The sequence below is a fragment of the Microcaecilia unicolor genome, chromosome 13 (genome assembly GCF_901765095.1).
Source record: "Microcaecilia unicolor chromosome 13, aMicUni1.1, whole genome shotgun sequence".
In the NCBI taxonomy this organism is placed as follows: Eukaryota; Metazoa; Chordata; class Amphibia; order Gymnophiona; family Siphonopidae; genus Microcaecilia; species Microcaecilia unicolor.
In genome coordinates this window covers 57,282,534-57,298,470 of record NC_044043.1, presented here as the reverse complement: position 1 = coordinate 57,298,470, position 15,937 = coordinate 57,282,534, and the positions used below count along the sequence as shown (strand labels likewise).

General features: G+C 43.4%; 1 protein-coding gene and 1 long non-coding RNA gene across 4 annotated transcripts in view; both read right to left on the bottom strand.

Annotated features, from left to right (window-relative positions):
* Positions 1-15,937, bottom strand: part of GIT1 (GIT ArfGAP 1) — a 96,077-nt gene that overhangs the window by 72,235 nt on the left and 7,905 nt on the right. The window lies entirely within an intron of this gene.
* LOC115456776 lies at positions 7,146-15,596 on the bottom strand. Its single transcript, XR_003939915.1, has 3 exons — positions 15,587-15,596; positions 12,933-12,939; positions 7,146-7,219 (listed from the first exon to the last, which is right to left on the bottom strand). It is a non-coding gene; the product is annotated as an uncharacterized LOC115456776 (long non-coding RNA).

The window sequence follows — 15,937 nt, the reverse complement described above, 5'->3', positions numbered from 1 at the left end:
GGGGGCCGCCACTGGCCTCAGGCCTTGCAATGAAGAACACTACCCTACCTCATCTAGATTTCAGGACTGCCACAATGAATATTCAAGGTAGGGCTTTTTCTATCACTACACCAGCGTCACAGAACAGGCTTTCTTAGGAAATGTATATAGAATGAAGGGTTCTGTTTACTGAGCAGTGCTGTAGGGATGCAAACCTTTTAGCGTGCGCTAAAAATGAGCACGCGCTAACACTAGAGATACCCACAGGAATATAACGGGTGTCTCTATCTTTAGGGCATGATAATTTTTAGCATGCGCAAAAAGGTTAGTGCACCTATAGTGCGGCTTAGTAAACAGTGCCCTAAATATTTTAATCTTTAGGAAAACTTTGAGAGCTTTATTCATTCAATCTCCAAAGATATTTTTAAAAAACCCAGAATGGATTGTTTAGCCACTCTCCTTTAGTGGAATGAAACAGGTAAAACACAAAATCGATTGTTTACTCTTTCCAAAAGTACAAAGACTAGCAGGCTTATTTTCAAAAGAGAAGGGCGCCCATCTTTCGACACAAATCACAAGATGGGTGTCCTTCTCACAGGGTCACCCAAATTGGCATAATCGAAAGCTGATTTTGAGCATCCTTAACTGCTTTCAGTCGCGGGGACAACCAAAGTTCAGGGGTGTGTGTTGGAGACGTAGCTAAGGTGGGACTGGGGTGTGCCTAACACATGGGCGTCCTCAACCGATAATGGAAAAAAGAAGGGCATCCCTGACGAACACTTGGACGACTTTACGTGGTCCTTTTTTTCTTATGACCAAGCCACAAAAATGTGCCCTAAATGACCAGATGACCACCGGAGGGAATCGGGGATGACCTCCCCTTACTCCCCCATTGGTCACTAACCCCCTCCCACCCTCAAAAAAAAAATTTTTTTTAAATATTTTTTACAGCCTCTATGCCAGCCTCAAATATCATTCCCAGCTCCATCACAGCAGTATGCAGGTCCCTGGAGCAGTTTTAGTGGGTGCAGTGCACTTCAGGCAGGCAGATCCAGGCCCATCCCCCCCTACCTGTTACACTTGTGGTGGTAAATGTAAGCCCTTCAAAACCCACCCGAAACCCACATGTAGGTGCCCCCTTCACCTCTAAGGACTACGGTAGTGGTGTACAGTTGTGGGGAGTGGGTTTTGGGGTGGGAGGGTTGGGGGGCTCAGCACCCAAGGTAAGGGAGCTATGCACCTGGAAGCAATTTCTGAAGTCCACTGCAGTGCCCCCTAGGGTGCCCGGTTGGTGTCCTGGCATGTGAGGGGGACCAGTGCACTACGAATGCTGGCTCCTCCCATGACTAAATGCCTTGGATTTGGTCGTTTCTGAGATGGGCGTCCTTGGTTTCCATTATCGCCGAAAATCGGGGATGACCATCTCTAAGGTCGACCTAAATTTCGCGATTTGGGCGCCCCTGACCGTATTATCAAAATGAAAGATGGACGCCCATCTTGTTTCGATAATACGGGTTTCCCCGCCCTTTTGCCGGGATGTCCTGCGAGGACGTCCTCGGAAAACATGGGCGCCCCTTTCGATTATGCCACTCTAAGTGACATACCATGAAGTTACAACATACCATGAAGTTCCAAAGTAATATTTTTAAAACAAATAGGAACAATTTTTTTTCCTAACACATAGTTAACCTCTGAAACTCTTTGCCAGAGGATGTGGTAAAAGCAGTTAATATAGCTGTGCTTGAAAAAGGTTTGAACAAATTCCTGAATTTCAAGTCCATAAGCTTTAAGGTAGACCTGAGGAAGCCACTGCTTATCCCTGGGGGTCAGTAGCATGGAATCTTGCTGTCACAAAACGCCTAGCCAACCGCCTGGGGTTACCCTGCAGCTACTTAAGAGGGTTTATCCCCAACATAGCTGAGATCCGCCTGCACCTGCCGCTTGTGCTCTACACTAGCACCCTTCTCCCACCTCCTCTGGGCAACTCTCCCGCTCTCCAATTATCCCCAGTGATTTCTAGGTTACTGAAGCCAGACTCCCAGTGGTCCCACAGTTCCCAGAAAGTACTCACAGACCCAACTCACAAACCTCCAGAATTCTTTATCAGTCCAGACAGAGAGGCAATAAACTAAACATTTATTGTCTTTTAAAAATTGAACAGTGGAACAAAATAGTGCAAACAGCAAACAATAACAGGTAACTGAAATAGTACCTGGGGAGATCAGGATATATATCTGTTCACAGAGCCTTAGCAAAGCAATCAGTCTCTCTCTTCTCCTGGGCTAAGACTGAAACAACAACCAGCAACTGCGGCTGGGTAATTTCAAACTCCAGGCCAATCAGAGCCCAGTTAACAAGATTTATTTATTTGGATTTTTGCTCACACCTTTTTTCAGTAGTAGCTCAAGGTGAGTTACATTCGATATTTCTCTGTCCCAGGAGGGCTCACAATCTAAGTTTGTACCTGAGGCAATGGAGGGTTAAGTGATTTGCCCAGGATCACAAGTAGCAGCAGTGGGAATTGAACCGGCCACCTCTGGATTGCAAGACCAGTGCTCTAACCACTAGGCTACTCCTCCATTCAAAAGTATACTGCTGCTTGCTTCCTGCTTGTGTTAAAGAAAAAGAACATTCAGGGGGTCTTTTACTTAGGTACGCTGGCATTTTTAGCGTGCACTAAAAATAGGCGCGCGCTAAATGCTAAAGGCGCCCATAGGAATACATTGGCGTCTTTAGGATTTAGCGTACTCCTGTTTTTAGCACGCGCTAAAAACGCCAGTGCCCCTAAGTAAAAGACCCCCTCAGTTCCCTGTAACAGCTTTACAGCAAAGAAACACCACCTGCTGGCCAAATAGGAGAAATACACTTCAGGACATAATTAAAATAGGAAAACATCTAATACATTTTACAGGCTTAAAGCACACTGTTTCTTCACAATATGTTTGTGGGATTTTGTCAGGTACTTGTGACCTGGAATAACCACTGTTAGAAGCAGGATGCTGGGCTAGATGGACCTTAGGTCCTTTAAAAACAAATATGGCTATTCTTATCTTCTTATATTTAAATGTTATCATGATTTTGGTGGTTATTTTAAAAGTATCTTCAAGTGTTGATTTACACATCATGTAATTTTTCATCTTTACTTGTGTCTTCTTTGTTAGTTGTGTTATATTTATTTGTTTATCCTTTTACTTTGTGAAAGGCTTTGCTATTTTATTGAAAAGCAGTATATAAAACAAACATGTAAACAGCAGTCTTTAGTCCCCGGATTCTATATAGTGTGCTTAGATTTAGGCGAAGAAATTGGTGTGGATTCTATAACACCATGTGTAACTTAATTGGCTTAACAAGATAATGAGTGCTATAATAGCACTTAATAATGAGCACTACCCACCAGATACACTTCGAAATCCTCTCGAAATTACCTCAACCTGCACTACCCTAACTGCAAAGGACTCAAGTACAAATCCTCATTTGATTCCAACTTCTCCTTTAAAGGCAGTCAACTGTGGAACACCTTACCCAGATCCATTCGTTCTATTAAAGACTACCTACCCTTCAGAAAATCGCTGAAAACCCATCTATTCAAGGAAGCTTATCCAAACACCATGACCTAACCCTACGAACCACCTATTCATCACCTGATCCTCTGATAATGGCAATAACTCAGACCATGCCCCTCTAACTTTTCCCTGTGCTTACCATGACTCTATCCCCTGATTATCTCAAGCTAGCCTAAATCTAGCAGCTCCTCCTTTCTCCTCTACCCCCTCTCCCTTATAATATTACCTATCTATACATCCCCATTACTCTGCTAAGCTTAGCCTGCTTTCTCTACACTATACTTTGTAATCCTGCTACTATGTAAGCTGCACTGAACCTGCTATAAGTGGGAAAGTGCAGGGTACAAATGTAACAAACAAACAAATAAATAAATAAATACTCGGCACTGATTAGAATTTAGGCACACAACTCACTAAGCGTATTTGTAATGATGTGCATTGAACTTCTAACTCATGTAGGCAAAAAGGGGCGTGGTTATGGGTGGGGAAATTGGCGTTCCAAAATTTAGGCGCCCAGTTATAGAATATAGCCCAGTGTGCCTAAACCTACATGCTGAGATTTACACCAAATTTTCATTGGCATAAGTGGATGCGCGCAGATATCAGCACTGAAATATCAATGTAAGCAAAGTCTATAATCGACGCCTAAATATAGGTGCCGATTACAGAATACGCCTAGTCAGCATTGATTTCAGCACCGATTTTTTAGGCGCCATATATAGAATCTCTTCCTATATGTGTACATGGTGATTTCAGAGAGCCACTAGTAACACTGATCCAAACTATGCAGAGATTAAAGGGGCAGGACACATTTTACGACGGGAATACAAGTATATGGGAAAATATTTCCTCATCAGGTTTTGCGTCAGCTCAGAGGCATGCACAGATTTTTAAAAAGTGCTCATCTGGGACCAGGGGCGTAGCCAGATCTTGGCGGGAGGGGGGCCAGAGCCCAAAAGTGGGGGGGGCACATTTTAGCCTGCCTCCCCCAGCCGCTGCCCATCCCCTACCACAAGGTACCTTTGCTGGTGGGGGTCCCCAACCCCCACCAGCTGAAACGTTTATCTGTGCCGCGCTGGTCTCACACTTGCTTCCTCTCCTGTTTTCAGCGCGACATGCACTGCACGCTCGTTTCATTAAAACGAGAGCATGCATGGCGCAACTGGAAACAGGAGAGGAGGCAACTGTGAGGCCAGCGCGGGACAGACGCTTCAGCTGGCGGGGGTTGAGGTCAGGGAACCCCGCCAGCCAAACCAGGGCCCAGAGCCAATTTGGGGGGCCTAGGCCCCCATAGCTATACCACTGTCTGGGACAGGGATTTACATGAGGGATTAAGGATGTAATTCTCCTTACTCTCTTGTTTATTTCCACCTCCAAAGCAAAGAGAATAAAAATTATGGCCTCACTACTTAATTGGTAACACTTACACATTTAGAGGCGTATTTTCAACGCTCTTAGACTTACAAAGTTAAACGGAGGGGCATTTTCGATATGACGTCCAAATCCGAATAGGAAACATATTTTACAAAGCTGCGCTAGCTCTTTTAGCTCGTGGTAAAAATCAGCTGGAAATGCCGATACGGCCATAGGAATATAATGGGCGTCTCAGCGCTTATTGCCGGCTGATTTTTACCACGAGCTAAAAACGCTAGCGCCGCTTTATAAAAGATCCCCATAGCCATTTTTGAAACAGCAAAACGTCTTTTTTTTTTTCCAAAAAGGGCCACATGTAAGATGTTATTGCCCTCTTGTGTGTTTACCTTTTGGTCCATTTTCAAGGAAAAGAAAAAAAAAAAGCATCCAGGTACAAAACGCACAAAATCAAGCCATTGGGATGTAGAAAGAGCCAGCATTCTTCGTAGACTGGCCACACAGACATCTCAGGAGAGCAATGGGGCACCCTAGGGGGCACTGCTATGGACTTCATATAAAAGCCCCAAGGTACACACATCCAACTGTTACCCCCTTCTCTTGTCTGCTGATCCCTCCAACAGTACACCACTATAATAGCACTTATGGGTGAAGGGGTCACCTATATGTGGCTACAGTAGGTTTTTGGTGAGTTTTGCAGGGCTCACAGCTTCCACCACAAGTGTGACAGGTAGAGTGAGATATGGGCATGGATCCCCTTTCTCTATAGTCCACTGCACTGACCAATACACTACTCCAGGGATCTGCTTGCTGCTCTACTAGAACTAGCTATAACATGTGAAGCTGTCACAGAGGCTAGTAAGTATTATTTTTATTCACGTTTCAGGGATGGGAGGGGGGGTCAGTGACCACTAGGGGAGTGATTCCCTCTGGTGGTCATCTGGCCATTTACATACATAGTAACATAGTAAATGACGGCAGATAAAAAACCTGTACGATCCATCCAGTCTGCCCAAAAAGATAAACCCATTTTACATGGTATGTGATACTTTATACCCGTGTTTGATTTGCCCTTGCCAGTCACAGGGCACAGACCATAGAAGTCTGCCCAGCGCTCTCCTCGTACTAAGTTCTGAAGCTAACGTCGAAACCCCTTAAAATTTACACTCCATATCGATTCAGTTACAATCAGGGCATTAGGGCACTTTTGTGACTTATTTGTTCTAGATCAAAACATTGGCGTTTTAGCCCTAAGCCTTTTTGTTTTGTTCCATTATGGCTATAAAACATCCAAGTGTTAGGAACACCCTAAGCCCCCCCTGCAGATGAATTGTATAGATAAACGTCTGCAAAATAGTTTTCGAAAATACCAATTTGGACGTTTTGAGAAGAAATTTGCCCAAATGCAGCTTTATGACGCTCTTTGGACATTTTTCTCTTTTAAATATGAGCCCCATGGTAACCTATGGAACTTTGTAAGTCTAAGTACTTTGAAAAGGAGCCCTTTTGGCCTGTAAGATGGACTGATACACATGGAAGTGATGCCACTTTCATCTGGAAGCTGCCAGGTTGGTGCTGCTCGTGTTTTCCATCTATATATTTGTAAAATGGCTACTTATGTGTGTTCTAGCAAATACACGTGCACTCCTACACATTCTTAGATGCATTTTACAAAAGGCTCTGTTTTCACCAGAACCTTTTGTAAAAATACCACATCCTGACCTGGACATTTCAACGAAGGTGACAAGATGGATGACGCCAAACAAACTTCTACTGGACTCAGAAAAAAGTTCACAGCAAGAGTTTATTCTTAAAAAACTGGACACGAGTCGTGTTTCGGCCGTTCAGGCCTGCCTCAGGAGTCCCTGTATGGCAAAGTGCTATTGGTTCTCATAAGGAGAGTCTTGTGCAAACACTGGATTTCTCTAACAATACCTTAGGAAAATGGAGAAAGAAAACTTCTGAGCTTCTTGATGAGAATGTGAGCATCACTCGAGAACAGCGGGTAAAAGGCAGGTCTTTCTTTTTTTGAAGAAATGGCCAAGCGGCAAGGGAAGCACCTGCCACGCGTCCATTTCAGGGGGAGCACGACTTATCACTGCGCCCATTTCGGGGAGGGGGACTTATCACCACCTCAACTCCCATGCTACTCCAGTGGTAAATGGACAGCCACCAGGTACACACCTGTGCTACAAAAATAAAAATATTTTTGTAATGCCAGAAATGGCATGCGCTGGGGTTGGGAAGTACTGCCGGGCTGCTGTGATAGCCTGGTGATACTTCCATTTTAGCTAGCGGTAAGACCGCTTTGTAAAAGGGCCCCTCTGTGCATATGCTTATCATCAGTCGAGCAGGGGTACAGGGTGTACTCAGGGACTGAACCAAAAATCCTTGGAAATATAAGCGTTGCCATAGTGGGACAGACCAAAGGTTCTTCAAGCTCACTATCCAACAGTGGCCAATCCAGGTCACAAGTACCTGGCAAGATAAAACAAATTTTATGCTGCTTATCCTAGAAATAAACAAATATGAATGCAATTCTTTTTATAAAGTGGAGTGGAGTCTCAGATGTTTGACACGAAAAAAGTTGTTTCACTCAATACGTGAATGTCTAATTCGTGTATATGATTTAATCATTGACTCAGCCTCCACCAACCTTTACTAATCACTGATTTGTAACTTTTATCAGTCCAACTCTCATGATCTAATCGTGATCAACAAAATATGCACAGCACTTAGCTTTAGCAGGTTGGTGCACTCTTAAAACCCCGACAGGTCCCTGTTTCGTATTAACTTTATCAAGGGGGAGCCACCAATTCCGATAACTGCCTCAAGTGCATGTATTGGTGGAGGCTGAGTCAATGATTAAATCATATACACGAATTAGACATTCACGTATTGAGTGAAAAAACTTTTTTCGTGTCAAACATATGAGACTCCACTCCACTTTATAAAAAGAATTGCATTCATATTTGTTTGTACATTTTGTGATTTTTCACACTTGACAGAGTGCTGGCTTAGGTTTTGTTTTGACAGTATCCTAGAAATAAGCAGCGGATTTTCCCAAGTCCATCTTAATAATGGCTTCCTTTTTTAAACCCTGTTAAGCTAACTGCTTTTACCACATTCTCTGGCAATGAATTCCAGAGTTTAATTACGTGTTGCGTGAAGAAATATTTTCTCCGGTTTTAAATTTACTACTTAGTAGCTTCATTACATGCCTCCTAGACCTAGTATTTTTGGAAAGAGTAAACAAGTGATTCACATCTACCAGTTCTACTCCAGTATTTTATAGACCTGTATCATATTTCCCCTCAGCCATCTCTTCTCCAGGCTGAAGAGCCCTAGCCACTTTAGCTTATCATTTTCGTCACCCTTCTCTATTACTTTTCTAATTCTGCTGTATCTATTTTGAGATGTGGTAACCAAAATTGCACATATGGAGCAATACAAAGGCATAACAATTTTTAATTTTTGGTTTTCCATTCCTTTCTTAATAATTCCTAACATTCTACTTGCTTTCTTAGCTGCTGCTGCACACTGCACAGAGGGTTTCAATGTATCAATGATGACAGATCCTTTTCCTGGTCGGTGACTCCTAACGTGGAACCTTGAATCACGTAGCTATAGTTCGGGTTCCTTTTTTCCACATGCATCACTTTGCACTTGCTCACATTAAATGTCATCTGCATTTGGATGCCCAGTCTCTCAGACGTGTAAGGTCCTCTTGCAATTTAACAACTTCGAGTCATCAGTAAATTTAATAACCTCTCTGGTTATTCCCATCTCTAGATCATTTATAAATATGCAAAAAAGTAGCAGTCCCAGAACAGACCTCTGGGGAACCCTACTATCTTCCCTTATCCATTCAGAATACTGACCATGTAACCCTTTGTTTTCTATCTTTTAACCAGTTTTAAATCCACAATAGAACATTACCCCCATCCTGTGGCTTTCTAATTTCCTCAGGAGTCGTCCATGAGGTACTTTGTCAAATGCCTTTTGAAAATCCAGATACACAATATCGACCCGCTCACTTTTATCCACGTTTATTCATCCCTTCAAAGAAATGTAGATTGGTGAGGCAAGAGTTAGCCTTGACTAAATCCATGTTGGCTTTGTCGCATTAATTCATGCTTATGTATGTACTCTATAATTTTGTTCTTTATAATAGTCTCTACCATTTTGCCCGGCACAGATGTCAGGCTTACCGGTCTATAATTTCCGGGATCACCTCTGGAACCCTTTTTAAAAATTGGTGTTACATTGGTCACCCTCCAATATTCCAGTACCATGCTTCATTAAAGATAAATTATATATTACTAACAGCTCTTCAAATTCATTTTTCAATTATAGCAGTACTCTGGGATGTATACCATCAAGTCCAGGTGATTTGTTGCTCTTCAATTTGGAATGTTGTAAGTTTAAGTGCTTTGAAAATTAGCCTCATAGTAACCTAAGTAACTCTGTAAGTCTATGTGCTTTGAAAATAAGCCTCCTAGTTTACTATGGTTTTACTGCAATCTTGCTATCGGAATGCCCTATCTTCCCTGTTTTGACAGCATCTTCTAAAAGATACTTTGTTCCGAACCTTGCGCCTTCCCCTAGTTTCTAGTTTAAAAACTGTACTATCTCCTTTCTAAATGCTGATGCCTGCAGCTTGGTTCCACCCTGGTAAGGTGGAGCTTATCTTTCCGGAATAGGCTCCCCCTCCCCCAGAATGCTGCCAGTTGCTAACAAATCTAAAACCCTCCTCCTCCCTGCACCATCGCCTCATCCATGCATTGAGACTCTGGAGCTCTGTCTCTTGGGTCCTGCGCGTGGAATGGGCAGCACTTCTGAGCAGCTGATTCACAGTTGAAGTCCTGACTAGGCGCAAGATTCAATCTTTGACAGGCCTTAGCATGGACTTTTGGCTTGCACTGCTGTCCTGCTGGGCCCACGCTGCAGTTGGACAACAGTGAAAGTGAAGTTCATGTGAAACTGTTTCTCAGCCCAACAGAATAATCATACATGTAGGCATATTAGTGTCTGTTTATGTTAGAAATACACGGGTCTGTTCCCTACTTTGATTTTCTTAAGCTTGCTATACTGCTCCTGGAACTGAAAGTGTTCACCAGTTGTCTGGGTGGCACAATACACTGACTATGTCCTGCATCCCTCCTGTAACATGCAGATGATGACAGAGCCAATGACATTGCTCTGAGAAGGGAAGTCTCAACATTCCCCTCCCCCACCAGTTTTCTATGCACCCTTCATCTACCCAGTCTTCCCCTTCCCCGAGAAAATCTCTGAGCCCAGGCTCAACTTTCCTTTTAACAGATTCTGCAAATCAGTAATTATCGTCCACCTCCAGCCCCTCCTTTTCATTTGACACTTTCCACATTGTGACACATCGATTCTCAGTCTCTTGGAAGACAGGCAATACTTCAGCTTGTGCCTCAGAATAGCTCCTTCCACAGCCTGGAATTCAGCCATCAGCAGTGGGTTGCTGCCTACACACTTGCAGGTTTCCCTGAAAGTCACTACCTCTAGAATGTAGGAGTTGACTGCAGAATGTGTGTTTGTTTGTGTGTGTGTGTGTGTGGGGGGGGGGGGGGGGGGGGGGGGAAGAAGAGGCTGTATGACAAAGAGGCTGAAAATGCTCCATAATAGGAACAGGTAAATATCGCAACCCACCATCACCTGGAACACCTAGGCTCACCTAGACCTTCTCCCTTCCTCTGCACGACTGTTGTATGATTATTGCCTGTCCTATGCGAATTGTGTATTGTTCTCCTATGTCTGTTGCCTGTCCTATGACTAATGGCATTCTTTTCCTTGCTTTTTAAAATATTATGTTATTGTACACTGCTCTGTGATATTTGCAGGAAAGGCGGTATAGCAAATTGAAATAAACCATAACATACCAGAGCAGAATATACTCAACTGTTTTTCAGGATCTTTACAAAGTAACTAGTAAAAAAGGCCTGTTTCTTACAGAAATGAAACGGGCGCTAGAAAGGTTTTCCTTGGAGTGTGTATGTTTGACAGAGTGTGTTTGATAGTGACTTTGTGTGAGAGCGAGAGAGTGAATGTGCGAGTGTGTGTGTGTGACATAGAGAGAGTGAGACTATCTCCTATGTCCCCTGCCCCCCCTCCAGCCACTCAGCGATTCTTCTCTCTCCCCTGCTCCCCCTCCAGGCACCCAGCGATTCTCCTCTGTCCCCTGCCCCCCCCTCCAGCCACCCAGCGATTCTCTTCTCTCCCCTGCCCCCACTCTCCAGCCACCCAGCGATTCTCCTCTCTTCCCTGCCCCCTTCCAGCCACCCAGCGATTCTCCTCTCTCCCCTGCCCCCCCTCCAGGCACCCACCGAGTCTCCGTTGCTCCTTTGAAAGCCCTGCCCATCTGTAGCTTCCCTTCGAGTTCGTTCCCTCCGAGTCCCGCCTTCTGATGTCATTTCCTCTTTCCGCGAGGGCAGGACTCGGAGAAAACGAACTGGAAGGGATGGCTACAGACGGGCAGGGCTTTCAAAGGAGTGTCGGAGACTCGGTGGGTGCCTGGAGGGGGGGGGGGGGGCAGGGGAGAGAGGAGAATCGCTGGGTGGCAATGACTGACCGGGCAGGCGGGTTGGGCGTTTTTTTACAGACCGTTGATTGGTTCCTCGTTCTTGTGACGTTGCAGGACAGTGAGAGCCAATGAAACGCTGAGTTACAGACTTACAAACTCTACACTGCCACAGTGCCACGGAGTCAGCTTCAGAACGTTGGAGGTGCTTTTTATTATATAGGATGAACACCATTCTGAGACCATATGATGCTGTGACCACCAACAGCATCTTTATAAACCAGGGGTTCTCAACCGATAATGAATATGGATAAGATACATTTTCGTGCACTCTCTCCAATGTATGTAAAACTATCTCATGCACATTCATTTTGGTTATCCTGAAAACCTGACTGAATAGGTGTGTCCCGAGAACTGCATTGAGAACCACTGTTATAAACTAGAAAGAGGTAGGAAAAATAGTTTCCCCTCCCTCTTTCTTCTAGACTAAGTTGAATACAGAACTGAACAAAGTAAATGATTTTGTACATCAAAACGAACTCTGCCAGGATTTACCTTAAGAGTGTACAAAGGAGAGTAAGAGAAGGGAGTCCCCCCCACCACCAATCCCACATACCTGAATCTTCCCTTCTGCCATTGTCCCCCTACCTGCACAATGCGGCTACAGAAACAATTCTCCTGCCAATGTAACTTTAACATGAGGCCTGCCAGCCCTGAAGTGCCCCCCCCCCCCACTCTGCAGGCAGCCCCCTTCCCCCACCTGCGCTAAAGTTACTTTCGCAAAACAGCTGCCCTTTGGCATAATGGCACTGCAGTAGCAGGAGGGGCTCCAGCGCCTCTCAAACTTTGGCGTTGGATGTGGTTGCTTATACTGCTTATGCTGAATTCTGAAATAAAGTCAGTGAAGGAAGTTTTACAAATTTTGTAAACAAACGTTCCCCAGCTTTTGAGCAGTAATAAGTCTGGGGCACAAAGGCAGACAATCAATTGCATTTATTATTTGTAAACCAGTAGAAAAAGCTGTCAGTGACTCCACAGGCTCTTCTGTCAGCCAGGCCCGGCCTTCCTGTCAGTTGCGCAGCGCCATTACCCTGTCAGCATGCAGCTCGTGCACTACAACCCCCCCCCCCCCCCCCCCCCGGTCTTTTATGCAGCCCAGTTGCTCTGTCCACTGATGCACAAAGAGATAAAAGGGAGTCTGTGTGGTCAAATGATAGTTCTCAATTCTGTACCATGATTGTTGAGTTCAATTATTAGAATCTTGGGGAGGGGCGAATTAGGAACCTGAAGGTTAATTTGAGGAGGGGGGATGGGACTTGATATACTGCCTGTTTCAAAGCGGTTTACATATTAAATACAGGTACTTATTTTGTACCTAGGGCAACGGAGGGTTAAGTGACTTACCCAGAATCACAAGAAGCTGCAGTGGGAATCGAAACAGGTTCACCTGGTTCTCAGGCCACCGTACTAACCATTAGGCTATTCCTAAGTGTAAGGAATGTAAAGCTAAAGGGTTGCCTATTACTACTACTACAACATTTCTATAGCGCTACTAGATGTACGCAGCGCTGTACACATTACATGCAGGTGCTTTCTCTGTCCCGTTGAGCTCACAATCTAAGTTTTTGCACTCGGTACCCTTGCTACTAGTAGCAGGCTGCGGAATCAGTACATCAAACCTTCGACTGACTAGTCTTATTTTTCTACTGTACAACTCCTACTGATATTAGGCTTTAAAGTTTTTGTTCTGGATCTAAAGAACTACTAAATATAACTTATATTTACCAGTACTTTAGATCCAGAAAAAAATATATCTATATATATATAGATAGATAGATAGATATGATATGATAAAAGTATTTTATACTGATAAACAAAATATACGTAATGATGAAAACTAAGGGCCCTGTTTACTAAGGTGAGCTATCGCTTTTAGCGCGTGCTAAAAATTACTACAAGCTAACGCTAGAGACACCCATATATTCCTATGAGTATCTCTAGAATTAGCACGCACTAAAAACAATAGTGTGCCTATACCATGGCTTAACAGGTGCTTTAGAATATTATAATTCTAGTAAAAGTGGCCCGTTTCGGAGAGCAATGAAACGAGCGCTAGCGAGGTTTTGTTGTTTTAGTGATGTTGGAGGGGGGGGGGTCAACGACATACCGACAGCGTGTGGTCCCGTATCCTTCCATTATTGCAGCTCCTCGATCGGTGCTTCGTGAGTGTGTAACGTATTGGTGTGTGTTGTTCAGTAGTGTAGCATTGTGGGTGCTGTTTGATTGGTCCTCCGTGGCTCCACCCTCGACGTCATGACGTTGTACGCGAGGGCGGGGCAGACAGTCATGGTTCCACTGCGATCTACACCATGACTGAAGTTGGAGTTGAAAAATGTTGCCTCATTAGAACGTTGGGGTTGCGAATTATGTCCGGAAGGGGCGTGGCTGAGGGCGTGTCTACTGAGTGAGGGTGAGTGGTCCTGCCAGCCTACCCTAGGAACAGTAGATTCAGTGCTGCTCTGAACGTTGGAGGTGAGAATTATTTATATAGATATGGTAAATTTTATTTTCAAGATGGTGTCAGAGTCGGTACATTTTTACCGACTCCGACTCTACCCAAAACTGCTTCAGGCTCCGATTCCCCAGCCCTGTGCAATCACCATGAAAATTATTAATACTGTCAATAAATATCACTGAAGTAGTGTACACAGAGCTGGACAGCAATGGAGCACTATTAACATACATACAGCCAGACAGGAAGTTTGTGTGTTTGGGTGACAGTTGTCCGTTCTGCTCATTTCTGATCTGAAGAAGGGGGGTTACCTTCAAATGCTAAATTTAAAAATGTATTAAGTTAGTACAATAAAAAAAGGTATCATCTTATTTTCTTTTCTACGTTTTATTTCTATTTATTACTTTAAAGGTGGACTAACACAGTTACATTTGAAAATTACAATGTTTCTCAACGTAACAAATATCAACATTTGTCAACATTGGCTCATTTCTGATCTGAAGAACTTCATTAGACGAATAAAAAAAGTATCAACTTATTTTCTTTTCTATGTTTTATTTCTATTTATTACCAAGTGTAAAAAATAATTCCTCATGATGTTTAAAGAAAATACACAATAACCAATCTCTGTCCGATTTCAAAGTCAGGGATTCTGCCGTTAGGTGCTCTTTACTTCCTAAATTTCCGTGTAAATATTTAGTAAAATCTAGAGCTGTTAAGTATGTGGGGGGGGGGGGGGGGGGGGGTTGATCCAGCCCAAATATCCTCTGTTCTGGCTGCTAAGAGATTGGAGGCTCCAATAAGCCCTGTCCCATTTTGAAAATGTTTAAGAAATACGCTGCACAATTGATTATTTTCTTTCACAGTTTAGGAAACCTTTTTCAGTTTTTGCTGTATCAGACAATTTCATGCTAATAATCTGAACTTGGTTCTCTCCTAAATATAGTGGACTCTAGTGATGAATTGACCAAACAAATTTGAAAAACACTGCATTTCTTTATTTGCTTAACCAACTGTACCACTTTTCTTAACATAAATCCTAGCATAGAATCCGCTTGTAAACACCTATAAAAAAGATTGAAAAATAAAAAGAAAGATTTTTTTCAACCTGCTGGGCATTAGTTTCATGGAGTATCCTGTTTTTTTTTTTTTTTTTTGTTCTTTTAAAGGTTAAACAACTGCTCCCTGTTCCATGCCACTCATTTTATAAACTTCCATCACATCCCTAAATTTAGTCTATCTTCAGAAGGGAAATGCTCTAACCCCACTGTTAGTCTGTCACTCTCTTCTGAACCTTTTTTTTTTTTTTTTAATTTATTGATATTTATTGCTACAGTGACAAAGAACACAAAATAGGCAAAGAGCAAATACAGAAACACAAAACACCCTTCTCCATCATCTCTTCTAAATGCCTGTACAAAGTCAGCGTTGAAACATGAATGAGAATAACAAAAATTCAGTTGTCCTTTTACTAAGCTGCGGTAGTGGTGGTGGTGGGGCTTTTTCCCACACACCAAGGCCCTTTTTACCACAGCGGGTAAAAAAAGTCCAAACAAACCCCCCAAAATGGCCATGCGGCAAGACAACTCTTACCATGTGGCCACATGGAGGGACTTACTGCCACCTCAGGGCTCCCGGGGTAACCGGCAGCACACAGCAATGCCAGATTACTGCCAGGTTAGCACCACACTAGAAAACAACACATTTTTTCTGGCGCGCCACTCAAGTCAGAACTACCATCAGCAGCCACGTTGGGCCAGAAGTTGTTCCGTTTTTAGTGTGCAGTAAGCTTTGTAAAAGGGCCCCTCAGTGAAGCAAAAGAACAACCCTACGTACTACAAAATATATATCTCATATGATGACTTCAACACACTTCCTGAATACATTAATGCATAAGCAACCACAAGAATTCTTCAAATCAGAATTCAGCAACAATATTCCCGTCAATGTATTTTTAATTGACAT